Source organism: Octopus bimaculoides, chromosome 11, assembly GCF_046866305.1.
Source record: "Octopus bimaculoides isolate indiv1 chromosome 11, ASM4686630v1, whole genome shotgun sequence".
NCBI lineage: Eukaryota > Metazoa > Mollusca > Cephalopoda > Octopoda > Octopodidae > Octopus > Octopus bimaculoides.
In genome coordinates this window covers 45,474,456-45,488,243 of record NC_142938.1, presented here as the reverse complement: position 1 = coordinate 45,488,243, position 13,788 = coordinate 45,474,456, and the positions used below count along the sequence as shown (strand labels likewise).

The window sequence follows — 13,788 nt, the reverse complement described above, 5'->3', positions numbered from 1 at the left end:
AAGAATAAATAGTTACATCAGTAACACAAAATACAAGTCAACTAGATAAAGTAGTATTGAATGCTAATTATAGAATCTTGAAACCTACCAATGGAACTAGTATTCAATGTTAATAATTACTGAAAACCTGTTGTAACCTATCCTAAAACCAAATCTACTTGGTTCGCCATAACTACAGAATTGCCTTTTCCTTCTTTCTTTTTTCTTTTCCTGACTACTACTTCTTCCTTTTTTTCCTTTCCTGACTACTACTACAAAAAAGAAATAGAAAAGAAAGAGAAATAAAAGAGTGGAAGAAAAAGCAATTTAATGAAATTATAGCAGGAGAAATATATGCCTAATGGTTAGTGTTTACTGTTATTGTAGGTGATGTTGTTGATGATAATGCTTTTGTTGATGTTGATCTGTGGTGAAGGAATTGTTGCTGATGATATGTGGTGAAGGAATTGTTGTTGTTGTTATTGTTGTAATTCCTGTTATTGCTGTTGTAGTTAACTATTTTACTCAACTTGTTCCTCTCCTGACCTTACTTTCACCTATCAACCATCCATCTAAACAGAGCAGAGCATAGACTACATAAAATATCGCCATTTGATTCTTTTTTTAATGATCCTTTTCTATCATTCTTTTTATTAAATTCCCTTGTCTTTACCATGATGACTGTTTCATTTATTCCAACAATGCAGTTGTAATCAGTGGTATCCATCAAAGTATACTACTGATTAATTAGCCCTTCTAACTTCAGATACAGGATTCAAAAGTGGGTTACAAACTCAACCTGAATAGAAACTTAACCTACCAATCATTTCTCCAAGGTGCTTGTCATATTGTATCAATGACATTATTAATATATACTTTCTAATCGAATTAGTATTGATAAAAATGATGAGCTATGATGTTAGGTTCTGAACTGGTGTCAATTAGATGCCAGCTGTAAAACAATCTGACCTAGAACATGCAATGGAAATCTCTCAATAATTACTGTTATTGTCGTGAAAGGAGAAAAAAACGATCAATAGAGACTCACTTTGTTCACTAAGAGAACATCTGTGAATGATTTTCTTTTGGTGAAAGTGCAATATGCAGCAGCATTAATGATCTTGATAGAGTTTGATCCAAATGCATAACAGTTGTTGGATTAGGGCATTTTTAACCACTGTTGAATATAATTTTTTTTTTATAGAAATAGATCTAAGCCTAAATGCTTGATTAAGGTGGGAAATCTTTTAACAAGCAGTACATCATAACATAATATAAGTTATTAGTTAGAATAATATAAGCTATCAAGTAAGATATTCAGCCTTGAGGAATACAATTCACCTGATTCAATATTATAAAAACAACTTTCTGACACAGTTCCTTTTGTTATCATTTTCTTTAGATCTGTGAACTTTATTCTGGGGAGAGAAGTTGCAATTGGTGATGGACACCAACAAAACCCTTGGTAATTTTACAGTGCCTCCATGACCTACAAAAGTGAATAATACCATCCTGTGCTACCTATTAAAACTGGGGTTGGAATTTTTTGTGTTAGATTATAACTATGTGGTTTCAACAATGATAACCAATGTCTCTATTCAAAATCAAGTGTTTCTGATGGCATGCATAACAGATTTAGGTTTTTCTTAAGCATAATTGTTGTTCTTGTTATATAGCTCCAGCTTGACCTTGATTGAACAGACCTGTGGTCAAACTGAACATTCCATCATATTTTTAATGAAATCTATTCTAAGGTTATGTTCCCATACTTTTTATTATTAATTTATATTTATCATTGTTGTTCTTTGTTTATTTTTATTTTGCAAATACAGTTAAAACAGTTACTATAACCAGTCTGTAAAGGTCTACAAAAAATACAGATGCTACCTCTTTCCCTCTGACTAATTAATACAAAAAGTTCTAAAAATGACTATTCCAACCTATTTTATTACTCTTATCACTAGTTCCATACTATTTCATAGATAACCATCTACACTATTTTCATCTCCCCTTTGACTGCTTTTTCTACCAATCAAGTCTCAGCTTTCTCTTATACAAGATATATAAATTTTATTAACATTGCTTCTGAATATAATGTTCTATATATCATTATTAGTATTTAAGCGTCCAAAACTAAATTAACTTGCTCATCTTGAATCCACTTCAGAATTCACTCACTATAGTTTAAAAGAGATATGGGGCCCAAGTTTTAATAGCTTCATTTTTCCATTTGACTTACAATTAAGCACTAATTTCAGTTTCTGTAGTATCCATTTCTAAATATTTCCTTCCTGCTAATTTTTTTTCACCTTTTTATAATGCTTTTGTGTCTAAGTACTTACATAGTCTCCTATTCCTACTTGTTTTATGACTTCCTTATCTAGTAATTTTATGCGGTGACTTTCCACTATTTAACTTTTTTCTTTTTGAATCTCCAGTCTTTTTAATCTCAAATTCCATCCCAGTATTGTCATTAAACCTGCTTACTACTTGTATCAAAGATTCTATTTGATCTTTGTTCTTTACAAACAACTCCATGTTATCCATAAATAGAAACTGATTGATTTTTATGCAGCCTGCCTTACTATTATTTATTTATTTAATTATTTACTTTTGAAAATACAGTTAAACAGTTGCTGTAGTCAGTCTGTGAAGGTACTATAAATGGTTAGGAGTATATATTCCTTATCAGTTGTAGTACTAATAATGTTAACAGTAGTATGCACATCACATACAGCAAAGATGGCAAACTATCACCTCTGAAAACTCCTTTATAGATTTTTTAATACTTCTAAGATTTCTTTTCGCAGAACTCATATTCTTTGCTTTCAGTTTTATTTTATTTTATATCTATTTTATTTTATGTTTAATTATAACTATAACCTACCACCACCACCACTAGTACTATTAACATAAAGGTGGGAGTATTTGAGTATTTCATGGAATAAACTAAATGAGATAAAATTATTCATTTGCAAAAATTACATACATATTTAAAATATTTATTTCAAATTTTGACACAAGGCTAGCAATTTTTTAAATTTTTTTTTTAGCAGAGTGGAATTGATTACATCGACCCCAGTGTTCAACTGGTACTTATTTTATCAACCCTGAAAGGATGAAAGTCAAGGTCAACCTCTGTGAAATTTGAGCTCAGAATGTGAAGACGGATGAAATGCCACTAAGCATTTTGCCAGGTATGTTAATGATTGTGTCAGTTCTCTGCCTTATACATAAATAGAATATTAACACAAACATACACAGCCACACACATAATTTCCATAAAAAGGCTACATAGAGTAAATCAGGAAATCCTCCAAAACCTCTGATTATCCTCAATATAGAGACAAGTATTTCTCCTCCCCAACTCTTGTGCCAGTCTGCAAATGAAACTTGAGTAATGCAGCCACATTAAACTCTAATCTTGATCCTTTTATTTACCATTTCCAAATCATTTACTGGCAGACATTTCTTCTTTCCTCACTTCTTGTTTCCATCTCAAATGACAAGGAAGAAGATTTTGAAATATTTGTCAGAGAAAAAGGTTTGAGAATTGGCCTTTTAAAAATTTGAAAAAATATAATAATAATTGTTTCTAAATCAGGGACAAGACAAACAACTTCAATGGAAGTGGGTTAGTCAATTAACCCATTTGATACCAAGCTGCTTAAGTCCTACCTAAGACCTGCCTGGTTCTCTGATAGAAACTTTCTGTTTTAAAGTGATCTAAATTAAAACCTTCCATCAACATTTCATGTTCATATGTTCCAATACCAGTTTACAATGACAAAGTTATGCTACCAAATTTTTCATCATTTTCAAAATTAATTGAAGTAAAGGTAATGTGTTTCATCAGAATTATATTGGGTTGGTGCATAATTATTGCGGCTTTTTTACAACAAATTTTATTCAACAAAAACAATAACAATTTTTAACAAAAACATTTTTAAACTAGAAAAGCACTTGGAGAGCACAGACTTCCGCCAAAACAGAAGGAGCAGCACTACGACGACAACGACGACGACCACCACCACCACCATATCACAATCACCACCACAACTATCCTACCACTATCACCACCACCACAACCACCAACGTCATCAGCAGCATTGTCATTGCTTCCACTTCAACCACATACACCACCATCAACGTTATCATAACGGTTACCTTGACAGTCACTTTCACCACCACAACCAGTATAACCACTCCAATACCACCATCACACAACTACCACTATCATCAACACCACTATTACCACCATCACCTCAGCATCACACATCACACCACTCCTGTCACCATTATAACCACCGATACTATTTTATCTTCCTCCCATACTTATCTCGACCATCGTCACCACAATCACCGTCAAAACTACGATCACCACAATCAGTTTCTTTACACAGTTGAAAATCCATTATCCGATACTCATGGGACCGAGATTGTTGCAGATTTTTAATTTTTCTAATTTTGGAGTGCTTTATTAAAAAAGAAATAGCATCTACAAAATGGAACAGTTTGAGGCTAGAAACCAGGTCTAAACACAATAGCTTATAGACATACTCTGAATGTAGTTCTATATAAATCTTTAATAATTTTTTTTTATACTTAAGACCATCAGAAATGTTAAGATATCAGCCTCTACCCATGTTGTCATGCTTTGATTAAAAGGTTACAGCATAGATTAGATTACTTAGATAAGTTCTGGCCAAAGTTGACTCAGGCCATGTCTAATTTAAAAGCACCACCTGGAAGAGATATACAGTCAGCTCTTGGTAACCGTAGCCCATTCAAGCAGAGGGTTATTGTTTTCAGAGACATATCTGGGTGTGGGTGGTTTATCTGGTATTTGTTGTGGGTAATCATCTAGGGATGGTTTGAATGTCATGAAGTCACTTTCTTCCTTTATGTGTGTCTGGCACAATGTTGAAGAGAGTAGGGCCAATTGAGGTGAAATAGTTCTGTCATAGTGTTGTGATACGACACGAACATTTCTGTAGTGGACGGATGGCACGGGGGCCAAGCCTCGGACGAATTTTAAAGATACGCAATATTGATGGGATATTTTCCACATCATACAGATGATATAGGGCTCATAGCAGCGGTGGAGGTAGCAAAGCCTGTGTTTTTTGAGTCAATCCCAATCTTGTCATGTTATCTTCTGCACACCTCCGCCAAGCAGCTCATTTTAAGACAGATACGCGAGTAAAATTACTAACAGAGAAACGAAAATAAACTTTTGAAACAGCAACGCCACCATTGGTTACATGCAAACGATGAACGTGTTTTCAAGGGAGATAATCAAAGAACGTAACATTGTAATACTTCATGTAAAGTAAATATAACAAATGAAAATTTCTTCAAGAATCCATAAAAATTCCCGGATCACTACCAAAATTTCCTTGTGTCATTACCAACTTTTCCTGCAAGTTTCATCAAATACTGTTCACAACTTTTTTAGTTATTTTGCATACAGACGGACAAACCAACACCAATGAAAACATAACCTCTTTCCTTGGCGGAGGTAATGACAGTCTGACTGTCTACCAAGCAAATGGGAAGCAGTAATTGAAGTAGATGGTGAATATGCTCCAGAATAATCATTTAAAGATATTTTTGTTGAATAAAATTTGTTGAGAAAAAGCCACAATAATTATGCACCAAACCAATAGTAACAAAAGGGTTAAATTGACCCATTTCACTTGTGCCTTATTTTATTGACCCTGGAGGCAAAACGTAAGAAACAAGGAATGCTGCAAGGTATTTTGTTCAACAATCTGATGATTCTGCCTATCTACCACCGTTCCTACCTGATCTGGCAAATAATAATTCCTGACTTAAGCACAAGGCCAACAGTTTTGAGAGGAGAAGGTTAGTCGATACCTTTGATCCTAGCAGTTAACAGATACTTTATTCAACTGATCCCCAAAAGAATGAAAGGCAAAGCTGACCATGATGGGATTTGAACATAAGCTGTAAGAAATATCACAAAGCATTTTCTCAAAACTCTAATGGCTCTGAGTCCCAATCCCACTGAGGTCAACTTTATCTTTCAAGCCTCTGAGGTTGATAAAATAAAGTACCATTCAAGAACTGGGGTCAATGTAATCAACTTGCCTCTTCCCTTCAAAATTTCTAGCCTTGTGCTAAAATTACAAAGCATTATAGTTATTATTCTGTTTTGGAACACTGAAACACATAAAACCATAAAGAATAGCATTTAGATATTGAAGCACATGTGCTTTGAGACCCACTGTTTCAAAAAAGTTTATATAATTCTTATATGAAGGCACAGCTGTCTGGTAAGAAGCTTGCTTCCCAACCACATGGTTCTGGGTTCAGTCCCGCTGCGTGGCACTTTGGGCGAGTGTCTTCTACTATAGCCTTGGGTTGACCAAAGCCTTTTAAGTGGATTTGGTAAACAGAAACTGAAAGAAGCCTGTTGTACATATATATATGTATATATTTATGTGTGTTTATATCTGTGTTTGTCCCCTCCCATCACTTGATAACCAATGTTGGTGTGTTTACGTCCCCGTAACTTAGTGGTTTGGCAGAAGAGACCAATAGAATAAGCACCAGGCTTACAAAGAATAACTCGAGGGGTCGATTTTTTCAACTAAAAGGTGGTACTCCAGTATGGCCACAGTCATTTGACTGAAACAAGTAAAAGGATAAAAGAATAAAAGAATTAATTTGTACTAGCAGAATTGTGAGCACACCAGATGAAACATTTAGAGGCACTTCATCTGTCTTTTCATTCTGAGTTCAAATTCCACTGAGGTTGACCTTGCCTTTCATCCTTTCAGAGTCAATAAATTAAGTACCAGTGAAACACTGGGGTCAGTGAAATCAACTAATCCCCTCCCACAAAATTTCAGGCCTTGTGCCTTTAGTAGAAAGGATTGTTGCTGTTGTTGCAGTGGTGGTGGTGGTGGTGGTGATAGCAAGCTTACAGAATCATTAGCACACTAGACAAAATGCTTAGCAGCATTTGTTCCAATTTTATGTTCTGAGTTAAAATTCTGCTGATGTTGACTTTACTTTTCATCTTTTCAGGGTTGATAAAATAAGCACCAGTCAAGCACTGGGATCAACATAACTGACTAGCCCCTTCCCTCAAAGTATCTATAATAGAAAGGATTAGGCTGAAAGGGCTGAAGACAGACACTTTCTTCTTTGACCAAGCCCACATCAACTTTTTCAAGTTTCACTTGATAAGGAAAGTGAGAGTAAAGAGGGAAGTGCTGCCTTTCAGCTATTTTGTTAAAAGGTGGGTGAATATAGTGTGAATGGCCCAAGTGAACAGGCTTACTCTAAGCATGCACCTCTAGATTGAGGGTAGATGAAGTGGAGAGGGCACTTGGTCTAGAGATCAAGGCAATTATGGATTTTTTTTTTTTTGTGGGGTTTCTACAAGCAACCTTTGGAAGCCTCCCTCTTTTAAGGATTTATTCGTTATAATTTTTATTGTTATTACCTTTTTACATAATTATGTTGTCCACTACCATCCCTAATCTTTTATATAAACCCTCAGTGGTGAATAAAAAATGATAATTACCTCCGCCTTAGTGAAGGCAGAGGTATAGTTTTCAGTTGTATTTGTTTGTTTGTCCGTGGACAAGATATCCCAAGAACCACCAGATGGATTCAGATGAAACTCTCAGGGATGTTTGACCTTGTGACTGGCACAAACTGATTAGATTTTGGGATCAATCCAGTACTGGACAAGGATTCTGGATTACTTTTCCGTTTTTTTTTTACTTAATTTTTGAGAGCAGTCAGGTTCATTTTTAGTATTCTTGTTTGTGAGAGCAGTCGAGTTTATTTCAGATATTCTCATTTTAAAAATCCTCTTCAGCTAATCATTGAGGGGACGTTGGTGTTGCCTTGGCAGAGGTTTGCACTCTCTGAATGCACTTGTTATTATTATTATTATTATTGCCTTAAGATAACCTTAAGTTCACGTATATCCTTCAATCGCCACATATTCATTTATTCGATTTTGTCACATCGTCATTTATTTCTCTAATTTTGTCATAGATTGGCTGACTGAAAATTCTAAGATGTTTCAATTCTATTTTACTATTATTGGCATTTGCTGTTTCATTAAATTATGTTACCCAAAATCCCAAAAGAATATTTTTCTCCCTCGTGTTCTGACCATCCTAACTCTGCCCCCCCTCTCTCTGTGCCTCACTCTGTCTGTCTGTCTGTCTCTCTTTCGATTACTACTTGCTTCACCAAAACTTCCTCCACCCCCACCCTATATAAACTAGTGAACGCATTCAGATTCCTCTACTCTATTTTTAATACCTCTGCTGAAATAATACAAATCCAGAAGATGCTCTCGTCTAAATTTGCTAGTTTGCGGTATGCCTGCCCTCCTACCCCTCCACCTGTACCGGAAGTTCCTATCTTCTGTCATCCTTTGGTTGTCTCCCATGAATGCTTCTAAAGTCTTTACGCCATCCCCACCTCTACTTAGGGTTTATCTCCTATGTAAAGTAGTGATCATATAGTGCATAAAAATGATGGTGTAGTGTATGCAGGTTGAATTGAAGGCTATTGTTTGTTTATGAATTCTGCCAAATGCGAGCTTTCTTTACAGGTACATGACACTGCTGTCCCCCATCCCAGGGTCTCATGGGCCCACACCTCCCACACCCTCAGGGTTGGCACACTGAACGTCAGCACACTGAAAGATAGGTCTGGTGAGATTGTTGAGATGCTTCAACGAAGACATGTAGATTTGTGCTGCCTCCAAGAAGTAAGGTGGAGAGGAGGTTCTGCTAGGTTCCTCACAGGCAAAGAACACAGGTACAAGATTTTCTGGGCAGGGAACACTGACAGGGTTGGGGGCGTGGGTATACTTCTTGCGAAGAAATGGGTTGATAAGGTAATCAAGGTAGTCAGAGTATGTGACAAAGTACTTCAGATTAGATTAGTGCTTCATCATGGGTTAACAACCATTATCTCGGCCTATGCCCATCAACCGGGGCTACCGGATGGCCAGAAAGACCGATTTTACAACACCCTATTGCAGACTACCTCGTTGACAAATGACAGGGACCTTCTCTTTGTGGCTGGTGATTTCAATGGATATGTTGGACAACATGCAGGGGGCTTCCATGGCGTACATGGAGACTATTGTTTTGGTTCCCGCAATGAGGAGGGAACCAGGCTGCCAGAGTTCTGCGATGCAAATGATCTTATGGTTCACTTGCACTAAACGAGGCTGCAAAGAGAGAGGTTTGGAGACGCTACTATGGAAGGTTGCTCAATAAAGAGAATGAATGGGAGAAAGAGAGTCTGCCGAATGTCGATCCAACAGAGGGACCAGCTATCCAAATTGACAGTACCTTGGTAGATAAAGCAATTAAGAGTATGACAATTAAGAGTATGGCCCCTGGCCCATCAGGAATCACTGCAGAGTTGCTTAAAATATCTGGCGGTGTTGGCTATAGCCTAGTCACCTATATAGTTAACCAGGTGATACACAAAGGAGTCATACACAATGACAGGTGTAGCAGCACCATAGTCAACAGCTACAAAGGTAAAGGTGATGCTTTAGATACAAATAATTACAGAGGTATCAAGTTGTTGGATTAGGTAATGAAGGTCACGGTGAGGGTCATAGCCCAACTAATTAAGGAGAGTGTCAGTTTAGATGAGATGCAGTTTGGGTTCATGCCAGGGAAAAGCACCACTGATGCTATATTTCTGGTAAGACAGCTGCAGGAGAAATACCTAGCCAAAGATAAATCTCTGTACCCGGCTAAAACCTAGCTAAAATCTAAGTCCTAATAAGTAGGAAGGCAGACAAACACAAATCCCTTCAGGTAGATGAACCTGCTCGATCTGTAGAAAAGGTGTAGGTAGAAACTCTATAAGATGTACCCAGTGTAAGTTATGGACACATAAGAGGTGCAGCAATATCAAAGGAAGGCTAACCGGGAAGATATTTTTTGTATGTGGCAGATGCTCAGGAGCAACAAACACTGAAAATATGCAGAGAACAACTTCTGCCACATTCCAGGGAGAAAAGCTAGAAGTAGTTGATAGCCTCCGTCACCTAGGTGACCAAGTCAGTAGCAGGGGTGGGTGCTCTGAAAGTGTAGCTGCTAGAATAAGAATAGCCTGGGCAAAGTTCAGAGAGCTCCTACCGCTGTTGGTGACAAAGGGCCTCTCACTCAGAGTAAAAGGTAGACTATGACAAATGTGTACGAACAGCTGTGCTACATGGCAGCGAAACATGGGCCGTGACTGCTGAGGACATACATAAGCTTGCAAGGAATGAAGTTAGTATGCAGCACTGGATGTGTAATGTCAGTGTGCATACTCAACAGAGTGTAAGTACCTTGAGAGAAAAGTTGGACCTAAGAAGCATCAGTTGTGGTGTGCAAGAGAGACGATTGCGCTGGTATGGTCATATGGCGAGAATGGATGAGGATAGCTATGTGAAAAAGTGCCACACCCTAACGGTTGAGGGAAACTGTGGAAGAGGTAGACCCAGGAAGACCTGGGATGAGGTGGTGAAGCACAACCTTTGAACATAAGGCCTTACCGAGGCAATGACTAGTGACCGAGACCTTTCGTAATATGCTGTGCTTGAGAAGACCCGGTAATCCAAGTGAGACCATAACCTGTGGCCTATGACAGGGGTGTAACCAGCCCACTTATGCATACCATTTCTTCATTGTACACTAAACTCTGCTTGCGAAGACCTGTTGAGGCAAGTGAAATTGAAATCGAAATCAAATTCGATGACAGCACCACATGACTGGCATCTGTGCTAGTGGAGTGCTAAGAGCACCATCCGAGCGTGATTGTTGCCAGGACAGCTGACTGGCTCCCATGCCAGTGGCACGTAAAAAACACCATTTGAGCGAGGCCATTGCCAGTACTGCCTGACTGGCCCTTGTGCCAGTGGCACATAAAAGCACCCACTACACTCTTGGAGTGGTTGGCGTTAGGAAGGGCATCCAGCTATAGAAACTCTGCCAGATCAGATTGGAGCCTTGTGCAGCCATCTGGCTCGCCAGTCCTCAGTCAAATCGTCCAACCCATGCCAGGATGGAAAGCAGACGTTAAATGATGATGATGATTATTATTATTATTATTATTATTATTATTATTATTATCATTATTACTATTATTATTATTATTATTATTAAACATCAAAAAAATGTTTTGCAATATTTTTTCCAACTCTATGTTCTGAGTTCAAATTCTGCTGAGGTCAACTTTGCCTTTTATCCTTTCAGTGTTGATAAAATAGGTACCAGTTGAACACTGGGGTCGATGTAATCAACTCATCCCCTCCCCCAAAATTTCTGCCCTTGTGGCAAAATTTGAAACCATTATCATTTTCATCATCATCATTATCGTCACTACTTTTATATATAGTTTATAAACATACTCCTCTTCAGCTTGCACCAGATATCTGTCCTTTATATTCAACCTGTATTATTATTAGGCAACTTGTGGCAGATGTGATGGTATAAAAGGATGTTATTAGTAAGCCAAGTTGGTGACCTTGTTTTAGTTTTCACTTGTAACAACTTCCCTCATGATACTCTATGACCTTGCAATGGCATGACTGACACAAACATAAGAAGCTCCTTTTTTTCTGACCCCTTTATAATTTGTGGGCCATCTTAGCTATGAAAAATATTCACTTTTAGCTAGCTAATATCTCTCAGAGATTATTTACTTCATATACACAGTTTTCATGTTAGTCATCTACAAGTGTAAAGTGACATTGTTAGTAATGTATTGATATATATGTTTGTAAATGAGTCACCATTAATCTGGGTTGATTTGCATTACTACTATATTAACACCTAAATACATACAGAGTGACAGACAGGCAAACACACAGACAGGCATGCAGGCAGGAAGAGTAGATAGATAGATAGATAGACAGACTGAACAAAAAAAAAGAAAAGAAAAATGTGTATGTACGGAAAATTGCTGTAAAATTTCTATAGCTATTAAACCCTGATTATATGGCTATCATTTACACCCATAAATATTGGAAAACAAAAATACTAATATAGACTAATGTCTCATGACCTATAGGGTTGTTGGGGGTACTATTGAAGTGTCTCTGTTTGAATCCACAATTGAAACATAACCATGCACACACACACACACACACACACACACACACACACACACACATGCACACATAAGAAAAGGAGTACAAATACTACCATGTTATTAACAGAGAAATCTCATTTTTTGTCCTGAAAATAAAAGTACTTAAGCAGAGTCATTAGAGTATTGGATTGAATGGTCATGTGCTATTTATTCTTGCTTTCTCACTGTGAGTTCAAATCCTGTCAAGGCCAACTTTGCCTTTAATTCCTTTTGGAGTTGATAAATAATGTATCAATCAAATACTGGAGTAGAGTCTTCTTTTTTTCTTCTCTCCCACTCCTTAGTCCCACAGTGTTGCACCTCAGGCAAGTGTCTTCTGCTATAGCCCCAGACCAACCAAAGTTTGTGAGTGGATTTGCTAGATTTAAACTGAAAGAAGCCCATCATATATTTACCCCCTCAATTTATATTCCTTTATTCTTTTATTCTTTTACTTGTTTCAGTCATTTGGCTGTGGGCCATGCTGGAGCATGACCTTGAAGAGTTTCAGTTAAACAAATTGACCCCAGAACTTATTTCTTAAGCCTAGTACTTATTTTATTGGTCTCTTTTGCCAAACTGTTAAGTTACAGGGATGTAAACATACCAACACCAATTGTCAAGCAGTGATGGGAGGGACAAACACATACACAAAGACATGCACACACACACACACACACACACACACATACATATACAATGCGTTTCTTTCAGTTTCTGCCTACCAAATCCACTCACAAGGCTTTGGTTGGCCAAAGGCCATTGTAGAAGACAATTACTTTAGGTGCCATACAGTGGGACCACACAGTCATGCTTGTGCCTAAATGTGAGTGTTTGTGGTCATGTATGTGTGTTTAGCCCTGAAAGGCTCTGAAATGGTGTGTCCTCAAGTAAAACAAATCTGATTTTTGAAATTTGCATCGCAGAGTGAAGGTCATTCATACATAATAATTAAAAAATGTAATTAGCTATGAGAAATAACTCAACTTCTAGACCAACTCTCTATTTGTCATCATGAATTTATCTCTCTCTATTATTTACTAAACTCTCTCTCTACACACACATACTCTCTCACTTTCTCTGTGTGTGTGTATATACATATATATATATATATATATATATACATATATGTGTGTGTGTGTGTGTGTGTGTGTGTGTATGTATGTATGTATGTATGTATGTATTATCTCTCATGCATTGCTTTCATTTTGTTTAAAACACTTCATCTTCTAATGTTTACTTTCATTTCATCACAGCTATTACACACAAATCTTGTTTTCTGTTTGGGTAAAATGATAAAATTTAAACCTCTGTAACATTTTGCTAAAATTTTTCTAGAATAAATGAATCACAAACATCAGCATGAAAAAGTACATCAATATACAAAATTTTAAAAAATTTTCACTTAATTTTAAAATTTCAAAATCTCTTTCATTTTTTGCTTCTCTCATGGTAAACTTTTTCCCTCTCTGTCACTCTCTACAAAAATATATTGCTCACACTGAGTGTGTGTGTGTGCTTGTCAATATGTGTGTATGCATATGTGAAAAGAATCTCATTAAGGCAACAGAGTGACTTAAAAAAGGTTTGCAAAAGAAAATTTATTTTAATAGTATACTTTTTTGTTAGTAAATATGATTTTTCTTACACACACACACACATACACAC

General features: G+C 36.9%; 1 protein-coding gene across 5 annotated transcripts in view; it reads left to right on the top strand.

The window, feature by feature from the left end:
* Nucleotides 1–203: 203 nt before the first annotated feature.
* LOC128249080 (histone-lysine N-methyltransferase SETMAR-like) overlaps nt 204–13,788 on the top strand; it is a 172,703-nt gene continuing 159,118 nt past the window's right edge. For 2 of the 5 annotated variants that reach the window (XR_008265206.2, XR_016243658.1), the window contains exons 1-2: nt 204–343; nt 3,033–3,176. The gene's annotated coding sequence lies outside the window, so the exon portion shown is untranslated. Of the gene's footprint in view, nt 344–3,032; nt 3,177–13,788 lie in introns of those variants that run through there. The other 3 variants (XR_016243664.1, XR_016243662.1, XM_089359937.1) reach the window with 2 other exon arrangements.